Below are 15493 nucleotides of genomic sequence, written 5' to 3'. Positions count from 1 at the left end.
AGATACAAAATCCCCAACCAAAGGGACTACTTTGAATAAGATCAGCTATAAAATTTAACAAATGCTTCAGACATTTACAACTCTGCAAAAATATAATGGAACCTATACCTAATACTTATATTAAACTGCAGATTTTATGTAGTGAAATGCTGTGCCCAATGAATTAGAAACGCCCTTATCAATCTTATGGTGAAAATGAAGATAACTGACAAAAAGTTCTGTTTGTTGTAAAGAATAGGGTAAAACACTTTATGTTGTAGTGACAAAAGCTCATACATTTCCTTAAAATAGTAGTACACATGTGACAGACCAGAAGAGCAGGACTTTCTGATTATAAAACAAACTTAGATTTCAATAAAAATAAAAGATTATGTTTTAAGATATCATACAGCATTACATCCTACTCTAATTCAATGATAGTGCACTGAAAGCTTGAAAAATACATTTTTTGACACAAAAAGCTCATATTTGAGGTGGGTAATAGTTACTATGGATGTAACTCATTGATTTTGTATGGACTGCATCATGTAGCAATTTTCCCTCCATTCTAATACAACACACTATCAGAAAAGAAGTAGAATAAGTTTGATCTGGCTAATATTACGCACTTCAGTCAACAGAAGTATATTCAAATGAAGAAATGAGATAGAAAAGAGATTGAGAATAAAAATGTTGTACATACAATTGCTTCCACATTTTTAGAAACATTATATACATTACAGATAATCTTTGTATAATAAATAAGATGTTCACTAAAAAATCATCACAATACTACCTTCAGGTAGTTATTGTTAAAGTCTGAGTATAAACAGGTTAAATCAGTCAGTGCCTCTGACCCTGCAACATAAAATGTGGGACTTGGACCAGTTGACTTGCCTGATCACACACGTGACTAGTCAGCAGTGCTGCATTGAAAACAGTTTATTTTCATTATCACATATATAGCAAGACCTGACCTATTTTTTTTCTCTCTTTCTCCTACCCCAAAGCCTTTTCATAAACACATCACCCCTTTCCCTCTTACTACTCACTGAGGAAAGAATTTACAGAGCCACTACTTTTTGGTAAGTATTACACAATTTGTAAGGGAATTTAACTAAAAAGACTATGTTGAAAAAAATCACAAACTTTTCTGACAGATGGGGAGGAGAGGAAATAATAACTCCTCAAGGTTGGGTCGGGAGGCAGAGGTTTGGGGTTTGGTTTGTGATGATTCTCAGGCTGGTGTTACTAGAGAATTGGGCAGTGAAGTTTCTGAGTGACATTGCCGTAGGATATGAACAGATCCCTTTCAATGCTTTTGAGACATGAGAGTAAATGTTTTCAATTGTTTTAAATTAATTCATGGTTGGGACCTTGAGCCTATTTAAATGTCAGCCTTCTCTAAGTCTGCCATTGTAGAACAAACTAAAGAGATGGAGATGAAAGTATCAGTCAGGAGGAAGTAGACACATGAGTGGACAGAGAGAAAATGGTGGGAAGCAATCGAACAATAAGTAAATCCAAAAGGGACAGCAGTGATCAAATAGGGATAAGGACCAGGAGTCACTGGGAAAATATATGCACATTTTAACACCTTAGGAGTATTCACAGCCAACACCATCATTTCCTTGTCCCTCTGGGTAACTAATTAGCATCTGAAACTTCACAAGTCTAGAACCAAATTCTCGATTTCTTCCACCAGCCTTTTTCTTTTCCTGTTTTAACTGTCTCAGGTAATAACAATTCTTTTTACCAGTCACTCAGACCAAAATACTTGAAATCATTCGTAAGTCCTCTCTTTTTCTCAATTTCCACATTGAATTCCTCAAGTCCTATGTGCTCTATTTTTCTAATACACCCAGAATTTAACCGTTTCCTGTTACCCATACATCAGCACAACTCTCTGGAACACTGTCATGGTTATTTTACATAATTCTCTTCCTTTTGGCTTCGACCTGACTCAGTTGTCAGGAATTCTTTTAAAATATAATTCATCCCAGCCAGCTTGGCTCAGTGGTTGAGTGTCGACCTATGAACCAGGAGGTCATGGTTGAATTCCCTGTCAGGACACATGTTAGGGTTGTGGGCTCAATCCCTAGTGTGGGGCGTGCAGGAGGCAGGCAATCAATGATTCTTGGTCATCATTGATGTTTCTATCTCTCTCTCCCTCTCCCTTCCTCTCTGAAATCAATAAAAATATATTTAAAATATATATATACTAGAGGCCTGGTGCACAAAATTTGTGCACTGGGGGGGGGGGGAGAGGGGGTCCCTCAGCCCGGCCTGTGCCCTCTCGCAGTCTGGGACACCTCGGGAGATAACGACCTGCTGGCTTAAAGACCGAGTGGCAGAAGGTAGGCCCAATCCCTAGGTGCAGCCCCTGGTCGGGCTCAGAGCAGGGCCGATTGGGGAGTTGGGGCACCGCCCCGTGTCATGCACAGAGCAGGGCCCATCAGAACGGTTGGGGCTCCGTACCCCGTCATGCACAGAGCAGGGCCAATCAGGGGGTTGAAGACTCCCCTCTGTCATGCACAGTGCAGGGCTCATCAGGGGGTTGGGGAGCTCCCCCCGTCACGCTGATCCCAGTGCCAGGAGGCCTTGCAGCTCTGCTGATCCCGGTGCTGGTAGGCCTCGCTGCTCTGCTGATTCCGGTGCTGGGAGGCATATTACCCTTTTACTATATAGGATAGAGGCCTGGTGCATGTGTGGGGGTCAGCTGGTTTGCCCTGAAGGGTGTCCTGAATCAGGGTGGGGGTCCCCACTGGGGTGCCTGGCCAGCCTGGTTGAGGGGATGATGGTTGTTTGCAGCTGGTCACACACCCTTCAGGGTGGGGGTCCCCACTGGGGTGCCTGGCCAGTCTGGGTGAGGGGCTGAGGGCTGTTTTCAGGCTGGCAGGTGACTGAAGCTCCCAACCTGTCCTTTCTTTCTTTTTTTTTATTCTAGGCCAGCTTTAGCTCTGAGGCTTGGCTCCAGCTCTGAGGCCTCAGCTGCTGAAAGCAGGTATCTGGTTTGTTTGTGTTCTATAATTGTAACACTGTTGCGGTCCTGCTCATTCCAGCTCTGAGATCCCAGCTGGCTGAAAGCAGGGATCTGCGTTTGTTCTATAATTGAAACAATGTTGCGGTCCTGCTGGCTGAAGCCCAGCTGGCTGAAAGCAGGTTTCTGGGGTTTTGTTTAGCATCTATATTTGTAACAATATTTCTTAAACTGCAAGCTCAGAGGCCGGCAAGGCAGGCAGGGAACACTGCAAGCCTCCAGCAAGGCAGGCAGAGAACGTTGCAAGCCTCCGTCACTGAAGCAAGCAAGCCTCCTGTTCGCTTCAAGCTGCCTGGCTGCCGGCCGCCATCTTGGCCGGCAGTTAATTTGCATATCGCCCTGGTTAGCCAATGGGAAGGGTAGCAGATGTGTGGCTAATTACCATGTTTCTCTTTTATTAGATAGGATATATATAATTCAGATCATGTTCTTTTCTGCTCAGACCTACCAATGAATTTTAGTTTACTTAGAATAAAATCCAAAGTCCTATCTATGACCAATGGATCCTACACATGTCTATCCACACTAGTTTTCTGATGTTAACCTCTACTTTTCACATACTCCTTCTTCCTCACACTCTTTCATTCCATTATCACTGTTTTTCTTGCTGTTTGTCAATCACGTCACACAAACTTCTCAAAGCCTTGCCATTGTTACTATTTTTGCTTGGAAACCTCTTCTTTCATATATGGGCATAACTGCTCCCTCAGTCATCAGATGTGAATTCTTAGAATCTATCCTCATCCTACACATTATTTATTTGTTTATTTTTTTTTGTCTCCACTTTGAGGTAAGTTTCCTGATGCTAGGAATTTTAGTTTATTGCTATACCCTCAGTACCTAGACTTGTGCTTGACCCACAGTGGACCCTTACTTAATGTAATATTTGTTAAATGAATGAACACCTCCACCAATGAAATCACTTTAGTATATTCCAGTTATTTGTTTGCATACAAAAATAACCACAAGACCTTGGGATTCTTGAGGATATGGCATACTTTAATTTGGATAATCCAAAAAGCACATGCCAAAATAGAAGTGCAAAGGCTTTATTCTGAAGAATGCCTATGAAGGATAAGGAGTGAACCAGAGAGGATATGAAGAGCTTTTGGGCTGCAGTGCAGGTCTGATTTCTGTAAAGGAGAATAGAAGAAAGAAGAATGGGAGAAGAAGAGTCATAGATGGCAGTATAGTGGCACGAAAGATCCAGCCAGACTGATAGGGAGTCCTTGGCCAACATAGTCATTTAAAATAGCCTCTTATGTCCCAGCAGTGGGCCTGCATTATAAGCTCAGTGTACACAGTAATGGTGGGAGGTGTGGATTAGAAGCAAATGTAATGGTAAACCCAGCAGCTAGGGTCAGAGTCAGCTATGTTTTCTATAACAAGAGATCTGAGCAGTGCATTTCATAGACACCGCAGGACCTAATGTTTAATATCTATATGATCTATAATAGCACATGACCAAATCAAGAAGCAAATAAATAATAACATTCCCCATGCCTAGGTTGCTGCTCAATGCTTTTCGTCTATTTTACCTTATATTTCCAGATCAGTTCAAATCCTCTACTCCTTCAAAATATCCTTAAGATAACTCTGTCCATCATAGTTTCTCTCCTACTAAAAATGTTAAATATATTATCTATATGAGCTAGTATGAATTTGGCACCAAAATAAATACTACTTAATATATGAATGGCTTGTTCTTCAATGAAATCACAAGTTCTCTGAAAGACAGTCTACTTTGATTACTTCTGAAAGTATTAAATATATAAAATAGCAATTACCAGTATAGTCAGAGTAATTTTTTAATAAATGAGTATTGGATAAAATGTAAACAGTGCCCCTGGTCAATAACTAATCTGAAGAAGCAGTGTGAAATATAACAGATGGAGAAGGGAAGATGGCGGCGATATAGGCAGACATGTCCCAGGTTGTGTCCCGGAGCAAATGGAGTGAGCAGCTGAAACTAATAGCACCCACACCGAATTGGCGAAATTGCTCAGCTGGTGAGACGGTTTGCAGCTGGGAAGAGCAGAACTCCCCTGGAAAGGTAAAAAAAAAAAACCAGGGATTTGGGCAGGAAAGTTTGCCAGACCTCTGAGCCCAGAGAGTCGGAGGGAGACCGCGTGGCAGACAGCCGAGTCCCTTGGGACAGGCACAGCCCCTGAGGGGGAAAAGGAGAACCGCGGGATTCCTGGCGCCGCCAGGGGAATTGAGAGCTGGGTTCTGTGATCACAGAGGACTGAGCCTAAAGGGGGCAGCCTGAAGAGCTGACCAGACCATGCAGTCCTGGTAAGAGAAGAAACTTACAGAAACCAAGCCTTCCCCATTTCCGCGGCCGGCGTTTGTTTGTTTGTTTTCACTGAACCCTGTTCATGGGACATTTTGGATACAGACACTCACCTGTGCTGAAGAGAGGGAGAGTGTGCGGAGGAGAGGAATCTGGGGAGAGACTGAGAAGAGAGGGGGGGCCGGGAGAGGTGGCAGCGAGTTGAGTGCTGAGACACCCCTGAGCCCAGGGCTGAGGCAGCCATTCTCTCCGGAGAGTGAGACTCCTCCCCCCAGCCCCCAGGCAAGGAGCACAGCCACACCCAGATTCCACCCTGTAGGAGATCAAGGATTAAAATAACCTGATCAGTTTCTGGGAGTTAACAGGGTCTGGCCTATAGAGGGATTTTCAATCCCAGCAACAACACAGCGCCGGTAACTAACTATTACGCAGCCAGCTCTGGGCGGTGAACTTCCACTGGACAGAGAGGCCCTACAGCCTCAGAGGCCAACCCCAGAACACTGCCACCCAGAGGCTGACCCACAAACTGACTCTTTGCTAAACACAAAATAAGGCAGTCTGGGGAACAAATGCGGCCTGCTTTAAAATAAGGACTGTGGTTTACAACACAGAGGAACAGTGTATCGCAGGGAAACCCAACACTCTCCTGAATACCTGGCAGGTCTAAGGCGAGCCACACTGAAGAATAGAAGAACCGAAGGACCTTCACTACTGCAATTTTTTTTTTTCTTTTTTCACCTTTTAACTAAGAAACCAATTTTTTTTCTTCTTCTTCTTTTTTTTCTTTTCTTTTTTTTCTTCTTTTTCCATCACATGATTTTACTCTTTTAATTACTACATTCTTATTTTTAACCAGTATTATTACTGCTACCATTTTACCATTTTTTAAAGTGCCATTTTATTTTCTCTTTATTTTATTTTGGGATTAGTGTTCTTCATTCTATTTTCATCGTTATATTATTGGTTGTTTCTAGTTTGCATTCATCTCCAGGGAGCTGTTGCTGGAATTTGTTGGGGTTAATGGCTGTTCTATAGGAGTATTCTCCTCATATAAAAAGTCTCTTCCCCTCTTCCACTTCATTCTCTCTTTTCGCTCTTTTTTGTTTTTTTTTCTTTTTTCTTTTTCTTTTTTTTTCTTTTCTTTTCTTTTCTCACTTTTATTTTCCCCCCTCCTTTTTCCCAATTTCATTTTTTTACTCCTTTTTTTGGTCCCTACTTTTCTTTTCTTTTTTCTCTTTCATCTTTTTCCCTTCCTTCCTCCTTATCCCCTAATTCTCTTAATTCGGGTGGTCACATTTATTTGGGGTTATTAATATCGTGAATATATTTGTGTGTACTGCCTGGTACGTGGTGCCTTGTTGTGTTGTATTTTGTGCCTTTAAATCAACGCAGCAGATCCAAGCAACAGCAACCTCCTGAGCACCACACCCTCTGCTGAGGAACAGCAGCTGTACGTGAAACCTCATCCCACCAGCCAGAAGAGCCACCACAGCTGTGAACAGCACCCACCAGAGGAGCTCCTGCCAACTGAAGAGCAGCTGCTACCGCAACCGCCCGAAGAGCAACCACAGACCAAGGAGTCACTACCACCAAGGGAGCAACCACTGAACGACTCAACGTTTAGATATGTCAGTGAGATCAAACATGGGTAGACAAAGAAACCCCCAAAGGAAAGAGAAGGAGGACTCTCCAGAAAAGCAGCTAAGTAATACAGAGGCATGCAACATGACAGAAAAAGAATTCAGAATAAGGGTCCTAGAGTGCATAAACCGGATGGAAGAAAAAATCGACAACCTCTGCAAGAAGCAAGAAGAAACAGATGAAAAAATCGATAACATATGGAAGAAGCTAGAAGAAATAGATGAAAAAATCAACAACTTAAGTAAGACCCAAGAAGAAATGAAGAGTGATATAGCTGCAATGAAAAACTCCATTGAAAGTATCAACAGTAGACTAGGAGAAGCAGAGGACCGAATTAGTGAATTAGAAGACAAGGAAGCAAAACACACCCAAAATGTACTGCAAATGGAGAAAAAAATTAAAAGACAGGAGGAGAGCCTAAGGGAGCTTTGGAACAACATGAAAAGAAACAACATACGAATAATAGGGGTACCAGAACAACAGAAGGATGAACAAGGTTTAGAAAACCTATTAGAAGAAATAATGTCAGAAAACTTCCCTGAGGTGGGGAAGAAAAAAGTCACACAAGCCCAGAGAGTCCCAAACAAGGTGAACCCGAAAAGACCCACACCAAGACAAATCATAATTACCATGGCAAATGTTTAGGACAAAGAGAGAATCTTACAGGCTGCAAGAGAGAGATGGAAAGTTACATACAAGGGATCTCCCATTAGATTGTCAAAAGATTTCTCAACAGAAACACATCAGGCCAGAAAAGAATGGACAGAAATTTACAAAGTGATGCAAAGCAAAGGACTGAATCCAAGAATACTCTATCCAGCAAGGCTATCATTCAAACTTGAAGGGGAAATAAGAAGCTTCACAGACAAAAAAAGGCTAAGGGAGTTTATCACCACCAAGCCAGCAATGCAAGGAATGCTAAAGGGACTGGTATAAAAATAATTAAAAGCTCAGAAAGAAAACAGCCACACAAAAAAAGAAATGGCTACAAACAAGTACCTTTCAATAATAACTTTAAACGTAAACGGACTAAATGCTCCAAACAAAAGACATCGAGTGGCTGAATGGATAAAAAAACATGACCCATACATCTGCTGTCTACAAGAAACCCACCTCATTAGAAGGGACTCACACAGACTGAAAGTGAAAGGATGGAAAAATATCTTTCAGGCAAATGGAAAGGAAAAGAAAGCTGGGGTAGCAATACTTATATCGGACAAAATAGACCTCAAAGTGAAGGCCATAACAAGAGATAAGGAAGGCCACTTCATAATACTAAAGGGATCAATACAACAAGAAGATATAACCCTGGTAAACATATATGCACCCAATGCAGGAGCACCCAAATTCATAAAAAAACTCCTTGAAGATATCAATGGAGAGATCAACAACAATAAAATCATAGTAGGGGACTTTAATACATCACTGACAGCACTGGATAAGTCCTCTAGACAAACAATCAGCAAAGATACAGCAATCCTAAATGACTCACTAGATCAGATGGACTTAACAGACATCTTCAGAACACTTCACCCCAGTGCCACGGAATATACATTCTACTCAAGTGCTCATGACACATATTCAAAAATAGGCCATATATTGGGTCACAAGCAAAGTATCCCAAAATTCAAGAAGATTGAAATCATAAAAAGCGTCTTCGCAGATCACGATGGCATAATATTAGAAATAAACTACAATAAAAACAACCCAAAATACTCAAACACCTGGAAGCTGAATAGCATGCTATTAAATATTGATTGGGTTATCAATGAAATCAAAGAAGAAATTCAAAACATCCTGGAAACTAATGACAATGAAAACACAACAATCCAAAACCTATGGGACACAATGAAAGCAGTCCTGAGAGGGAAGTTTATAGCTCTACAGGCCTATCTCAAAAAACAAGAAAAAATGGTAGTAAATCAGCTAACTCTACAACTCAAAGAATTAGAAAGAGAGCAACAAGAAAACCCCAGAGTGAGCAGAAGGAAGGAGATAATAAAGATTAGAGCAGAAATAAATGACATAGAGACCAAAAAAACAATACAGAAAATCAATGAAACCAAGAGCTGGTTCTTTGAAAGGATAAACAAGATTGACAAACCTCTAGCCAGACTCACCAAGAAGCAAAGAGAGAGGACCCAAATAAACAAAATCAGAAACGATAGAGGCGAAATAACAACAGACCCCACAGAAATACAAATGATTGTTAAAAAATACTATGGACAGCTCTACTCCAACAAACTAGACAACCTGGAGGAAATGGACAAATTCCTAGAAAAATACAACATTCCAAAACTCAATCAGGAAGAATCTAAAAATCTCAACAGGCCAATAACTATGGAAGAAATTAAAGCAGTCATCAAAAAGCTTCCAGCAAACAAAAGCCCAGGACCAGACAGCTTCACAGGGGAGTTTTACCAAACATTCAAGGAAGAACTAAAACCAATCCTCCTCAGACTACTACAAAAAATTCAAGAGGAAGGAACACTTCCAAGCTCATTCTATGAAGCCAGCATCACCCTAATACCAAAACCAGGTAAAGACAACACAATGAAAGAGAATTATAGGCCAATATCCCTCATGAACATAGATGCCAAAATCCTCAACAAAATCTTAGCAAATCGGATCCAGCAGTACATCAGAAAGATCATACACCATGACCAAGTAGGATTTATCCCAGGGATGCAAGGATGGTACAATATCCGCAAATCAATAAACGTGATACATCACATAAACAAATTGAAAGAAAAAAACCACATGGTCATATCAATTGATGCAGAAAAAGCATTTGACAAAATTCAACACCCATTTTTGATAAAAACTCTCAGCAAGGTGGGAGTAGAAGGATCATAACTCAACATAATAAAAGCCATATATGACAGGCCCACAGCCAACATCATACTCAATGGACAAAAACTAACACCATTTCCCCTAAGAACAGGAACAAGACAGGGATGCCCCCTCTCACCACTCCTGTTCAACATAGTACTGGAAGTGTTAGCCATTGCAATTCGGCAAGAAGGAGAAATAAAAGGCATCCAAATTGGAAAAGAGGAAGTAAAACTGTCCTTATTTGCAGACGACATGATATTATACATACAAAACCCTAGAGACTCCATCAAAAAGCTACTGGACTTAATACATGAATTTGGAAATGTAGCAGGATACAAAATTAACCCCAAGAAATCTGAGGCATTTCTATACACCAATAGTGAACTTTCAGAAAGAGAGATTATAAAAACAACCCCGTTTACCATCGCACCAAAAAAATTAAGCTACCTAGGAATAAACTTAACTAAAGAGGTAAAAGACCTCTACTCAGAAAACTACAGGACATTGAAAAAAGAGATAGAGGAAGACATAAACAGATGGAAGAACATACCGTGTTCATGGATTGGTAGAATCAACATCATTAAAATGTCCATACTACCCAAAGCAATCTATGAATTCTACGCACTTCCCATTAAAATACCAACGGCATACTTCAGAGATCTAGAACGAACTCTCCAAAAATTCATCTGGAATAAAAAAAGACCCCGAATAGCTGCAGCAATCCTGAAAAAGACCAAAGTAGGTGGGATCTCAATACCAGATATCAAGTTGTATTACAAAGCCACTGTTCTCAAAACTGCCTGGTACCGGCACAAGAATAGGCATATAGATCAATGGAATAGAATAGAGAGCCCAGAAATCGGCCCGAACCAATATGCTCAATTAATATTTGACAAAGGAGGCAAGAACATACAATGGAGCCAAGATAGTCTCTTCAATAAATGGTGTTGGGAAAATTGGACAGATATATGCAAGAAAATGAAACTAGACCAGCAACTTGCACCATACACAAAAATAAACTCAAAATGGATAAAGGACTTAAACGTACGACAGGAAACCATAAAAATTCTAGAAGAATCCAAAGGCAACAAAATCTCAGACATATGCCGAAGCAATTTCTTCACTGATACAGCTCCTAGGGCACTTGAAACTAAAGAGAAAATGAGCAAATGGGACTACATCAAAATAAAAAGCTTCTGCACAGCAAAAGAAACCATCAACAAAACAACAAGAAAACCCACTGTGTGGGAAAACATATTTGCCAATGTCATATCTGATAAGGGCCTAATCTCCAAAATTTATAGGGAACTCATACAACTTAACAAAAGGAAGATAAACAATCCAATCAAAAAATGGGCAAAGGACCTAAATAGACACCTTTCAAAAGAGGACATTCAGAAAGCCAAGAGACATATGAAAACATGCTCAAAGTCACTAATCATCCGAGAGATGCAAATCAAAACAACAATGAGGTACCATCTCACACCTGTCAGACTGGCTATCATCAACAAATCAACAAACGACAAGTGCTGGAGAGGATGTGGAGAAAAAGGAACACTTGTGCACTGCTGGTGGGAATGCAGACTGGTGCAGCCACTATGGAAGACAGTATGGAGTTTCCTTAAAAAACTGAAAATGGAACTCCCATTTGACCCTGTGATCCCACTTCTAGGAATATATCCCAAGAAACCAGAAACACCAATCAGAAAGGATATATGCACCCCTATGTTCATAGCAGCACAATTCACCATAGCTAAGATCTGGAAACAGCCTAAGTGCCCATCAGTAGATGAATGGATTAGAAAACTGTGGTACATCTACACGATGGAATACTATGCTGCTCTAAAAAGGAAGGAACTCTTACCATTTGCAACGGCATGGATGGAACTGGAGAGCATTATGCTAAGTGAAATAAGCCAGCCAATGAAGGAAAAATACCACATGATCTCACTCATTCATGGATAATAGAGACCATTATAAACTTTTGAACAATAATAGATACAGAGGCAGAGCTGCTTCAAACAGATTGTCAAACTGCAGCGGGAAGGCCGGGGAGGGTTGGGGGGCAGGAGGTAGGGGGGTAAGAGATCAACTAAAGGACTTGTATGCATTCATGTAAGCATAACCAATGGACATAAGACACTGGGGGATAGGGGAGGCTAGGGGACTGTCTAGGGCGGGGGGATAAAATGGACACATATGTAATACCCTTTGTAATACTTTAAGCAATAAAATAAAAAAAAAATTAAAAAAAAATTCCAACAGAATTTTATGGGAATTCATAAGCTCATTTTAAAGTTACTCTAGAAGGTAAAATATGCAAGAATCTCTAAAGAAATTTCAATAATTTACTCTAACAAAAAAAAAAAGAAATATAACAGATGAAGAATCAAGGGTGCGATGTAGAAGGAGGGTTGTTGTTCTAAGATAAGCAACAACAGGAGCTAAAGTGGCCAATTTTCTGCTGAAAAAAAAGCACCTGCTTTTGTCTTTTCTAAACCTTGAGTATCCACCATCCAATGCTGCAGTGACTAGTTTATAGAAGAGATTAAATTAATAAATTCACAACTGAACTAAAAGCAGTGATAACCCTGATCGGTTTGGCTCAGTGGATAGAGCGTTGGCCTGCAGACTGAAGGGTCCCAGGTTCGATTCCGGTCAGGGGCATGTGCCTTGGTTGCGGGCACATCCCCAGTGGGGGGTGTGCAGGAGGCAGCTAATCGATGTTTCTCTCTCATTGATGTTTCTAACTCTCTATCCCTCTTCCTTCCTCTCTGTAAAAAATCAATAATATATATACATATATATATATATATTTTTTTTTTAAAAAGCAGTGATAGAGTAAAGGGGAAGGGATGACAAAATCTAGACCATGGGATACTGGTTTGATAAGGGGAAAACCACATATTTCTCATATATACAATGCCCATTAAATGGAGAGAGTAAAAATGATTATAAAGAAATAATATGAGGCTGGAGTTACTCTTCTAGCTCTGTGAAACACTGACTATATTAGCTTAGTTAATTACATTTTTTTCTGAAGCTTCAATTTTTTCTATTGGAATAACAAAAGAGATAGAGTAATAATGCTTACATTTTCTACCAGCTCAACACAGGAAGTTAAATTCAGATCCTAAAATGTAAGATGCCAGGATGTGTCATTGCAACCTGAAATATAGTGGAATGACATATTAGGTCTTACAGCATACAAATAGAGAAGATGAGATACGGCATGGATACAGCACATTTAAAAAAGATCTGGAGAATCTTGCAAACAATAAACTCAACTATGGCAGTGTTACCCAAACAGCTTAAAGAATTTTAAGGAGAAATAAAATAAATATAAATTCCAAACAATAAAAAATACAATAATAGTGCCTTATACTCTCCTAATGACCATGCTGGAGTTTTAACCTCACTCAGAATCACACTGTTAGAATGCACCATGAGACATTCAGAGGGGATAGGGCATAGGAGTCAAAGGACTCCAAGCCATAATATACAGGGAAAACAGAAAGAACTGAAACTCCCCATCCTCTGTTTCAAGGAGAGGATGCCATCTTTACCTAGAAGGTGTCCTTAGCAGTGGAATTAGACTTATTGACTGTGTGACTCAAAGGTCTAAATCCGGGGTCTTTGCTTATAGATAAGCATAGTTTTATGCAAGCTTTTTAATTGTCACATCTGCCTTTTGCAAAAATTGTTTCAAACCATTTCACAGGAGCTATTGAAATGTTGGATGTATGGCCATGTGTTATGTGAATTTATAAGAATCAACTGGGTGATGGGAGCAGATCAGATTTAAGATTTCTTTTCAACACAAAAGTTCTCTGATCCCCAGATAATTCTCATTTGCTACATAAGTAAGAGAAAGTGTGAAAATGAAAGGAAGATAAATTTCAGCTTAAGGAAAGTAGCAACTTGCTAAGAATTATGGTTGCACAATGATAGAATATGTTCTCTCAATAGTAAGCCTTATTCCATACTAGAGGAAATGTCAAGGCATATTCACTGTTTAAGATCATTTGTAGGTCCCCTGAATGCTATTAAAATCAGAATATTCTGCCTGGCACGCAGACCCTTTCTGGAGGGCTTTGCTCTATCAATTTGTATTTATGGCTATTCCCCAAGTCAGGTCTCTACTGCAGAAAAACTAATATTTATATGTTTGTTTACATATTGTTTCCACCATTACAACTGAGTATAAAATTCTACTAAAGAAAAATACCTTCACTTTTTTCTGCCTTCTATACAAATCTTATACATTTGTCAAAAACCAGTTCAACTTCAATCTGTTTTATTAAAGCCTTCACTGACTCACCCCATCAAGCTGTACTTTCTTCTGTAAAACGTTATCTGCTTCAAGAATCTGCCTCTCCAAGTCAAAATCAGTTGTTTCTGATGTAACCATCCTCCCGTCTCAATCTGAAGTCAGAACCAAATCTCATATTGCTCTTGTAGCCACCAAAGCACCTATAGTATAATTTGACACAGAATGGATATTTGTTAAATGCTTGCTATTGCTGTTAGGATCCTAGGAGTCTACTTATGTCTATTCTCTGACTCTAAGTATAAGTATCATTGTTACTTATTTTACAATTATATTAGTTTATTAGTTATCTATTCTGAGTAAAATAATTTAGCAACTAAACCCACAAATATTTATTATTTCACATACATTCTAAATGTCAGGAATCTGAACATGGCTTAGCTGGGTGGTTCAGGCCTAGGGTTTCACATAAGATTCTAGTCAATGTATTGACTGGGGCTTTAGTCATCTGAAGGTTTGACTGGGGTTGATGGATCTGCTCAATTGATGGTTCACTGAAATGGTGTCATGTGAAGCCTGAGTTTCTTGCTGGCTATTGGCAAGAGATCCTAGCACCTTGCCATCTCTCCACAGGGCTGCTTCAATATTCTCATTGCATAGAAATTAATTTAAACCAGAGTAAGAGAGAGCAAGGCAGAAGTTGCTGTATCTTTTATAACCTAGTCTAAAAATGTATACAGCATTACTTCTGCCATATTCTATTTGCCCATTATATATTAACTCTAATTTAATGTGAGAAAGAATTATACAATGTGAAAATATTAAGGACTTGCTATCACACATCTCCTATTAATTGTTTGATATACTCAAATTTATAAAGTGATTTTCATTGTGTTTCATATAAAGTAGTGACAAGGGTAAGAGCAATAGGTCAAATTATTTTAGCTATTTTCCTTTCAGTTTTATATATTTTACTAGTTGAATTAATAAAATGTCCTTATAATTTCATTTTTAAAATGTTTGACTAAAGAAATTATAAGAATAAAGGAAGGTGAACAAAGGAAAGAGTAAATAGATTAATTTATATTCCTTCCAATTTTATTCTAAACTAGAGACCTGGTGCATGAATTAGTACACTGGTGGAGTCCAGCAGGCTCACCCTGATGGGGGCCATCGGGGGCAGGCTGGCTGGGGTGGGGTTAGGGCAGGGCCGGCCAGGGGATAGGTGCGGGTGGTCAGGTGGTCCTGTCGTTCAGTCTATTTGCATATTACCCTTTTATTATATAAAATTTTCAATTTTAATTGTGCACTTATTAAAGAGAAAATTGAAGAGATTTAATTAAGACAGAAGAGATGATCATAAAAGGTGTTAGAGAACTAAATGTACTTTCCTCATGATAGTTGCAAAAGTTAAATTTGTTCTAAAATCTTCTTA

General features: G+C 39.6%; 1 long non-coding RNA gene across 7 annotated transcripts in view; it reads left to right on the top strand.

Annotated features, from left to right (window-relative positions):
- LOC118651323 overlaps positions 1 to 15493 on the top strand; it is a 32011-nt gene that overhangs the window by 14865 nt on the left and 1653 nt on the right. The window contains exons 4-5 of one of the 7 annotated variants that reach the window (XR_004966194.1): positions 4242 to 4244; positions 5542 to 5553. This is a non-coding gene — a long non-coding RNA (uncharacterized LOC118651323). Of the gene's footprint in view, positions 1 to 781; positions 785 to 2247; positions 2251 to 3382; positions 3388 to 4113; positions 4126 to 4241; positions 4245 to 5541; positions 5554 to 11325; positions 11329 to 13779; positions 13785 to 15105; positions 15110 to 15493 lie in introns of those variants that run through there. The other 6 variants (XR_004966189.1, XR_004966192.1, XR_004966188.1 and 3 more) reach the window with 6 other exon arrangements.

This window comes from Myotis myotis, unplaced genomic scaffold (genome assembly GCF_014108235.1).
Source record: "Myotis myotis isolate mMyoMyo1 unplaced genomic scaffold, mMyoMyo1.p scaffold_m19_p_3, whole genome shotgun sequence".
NCBI classification, from domain to species: Eukaryota; Metazoa; Chordata; class Mammalia; order Chiroptera; family Vespertilionidae; genus Myotis; species Myotis myotis.
The sequence above is the reverse complement of the archived record's forward strand: the minus strand, read 5'-3'. Positions and strand labels throughout refer to the sequence as shown.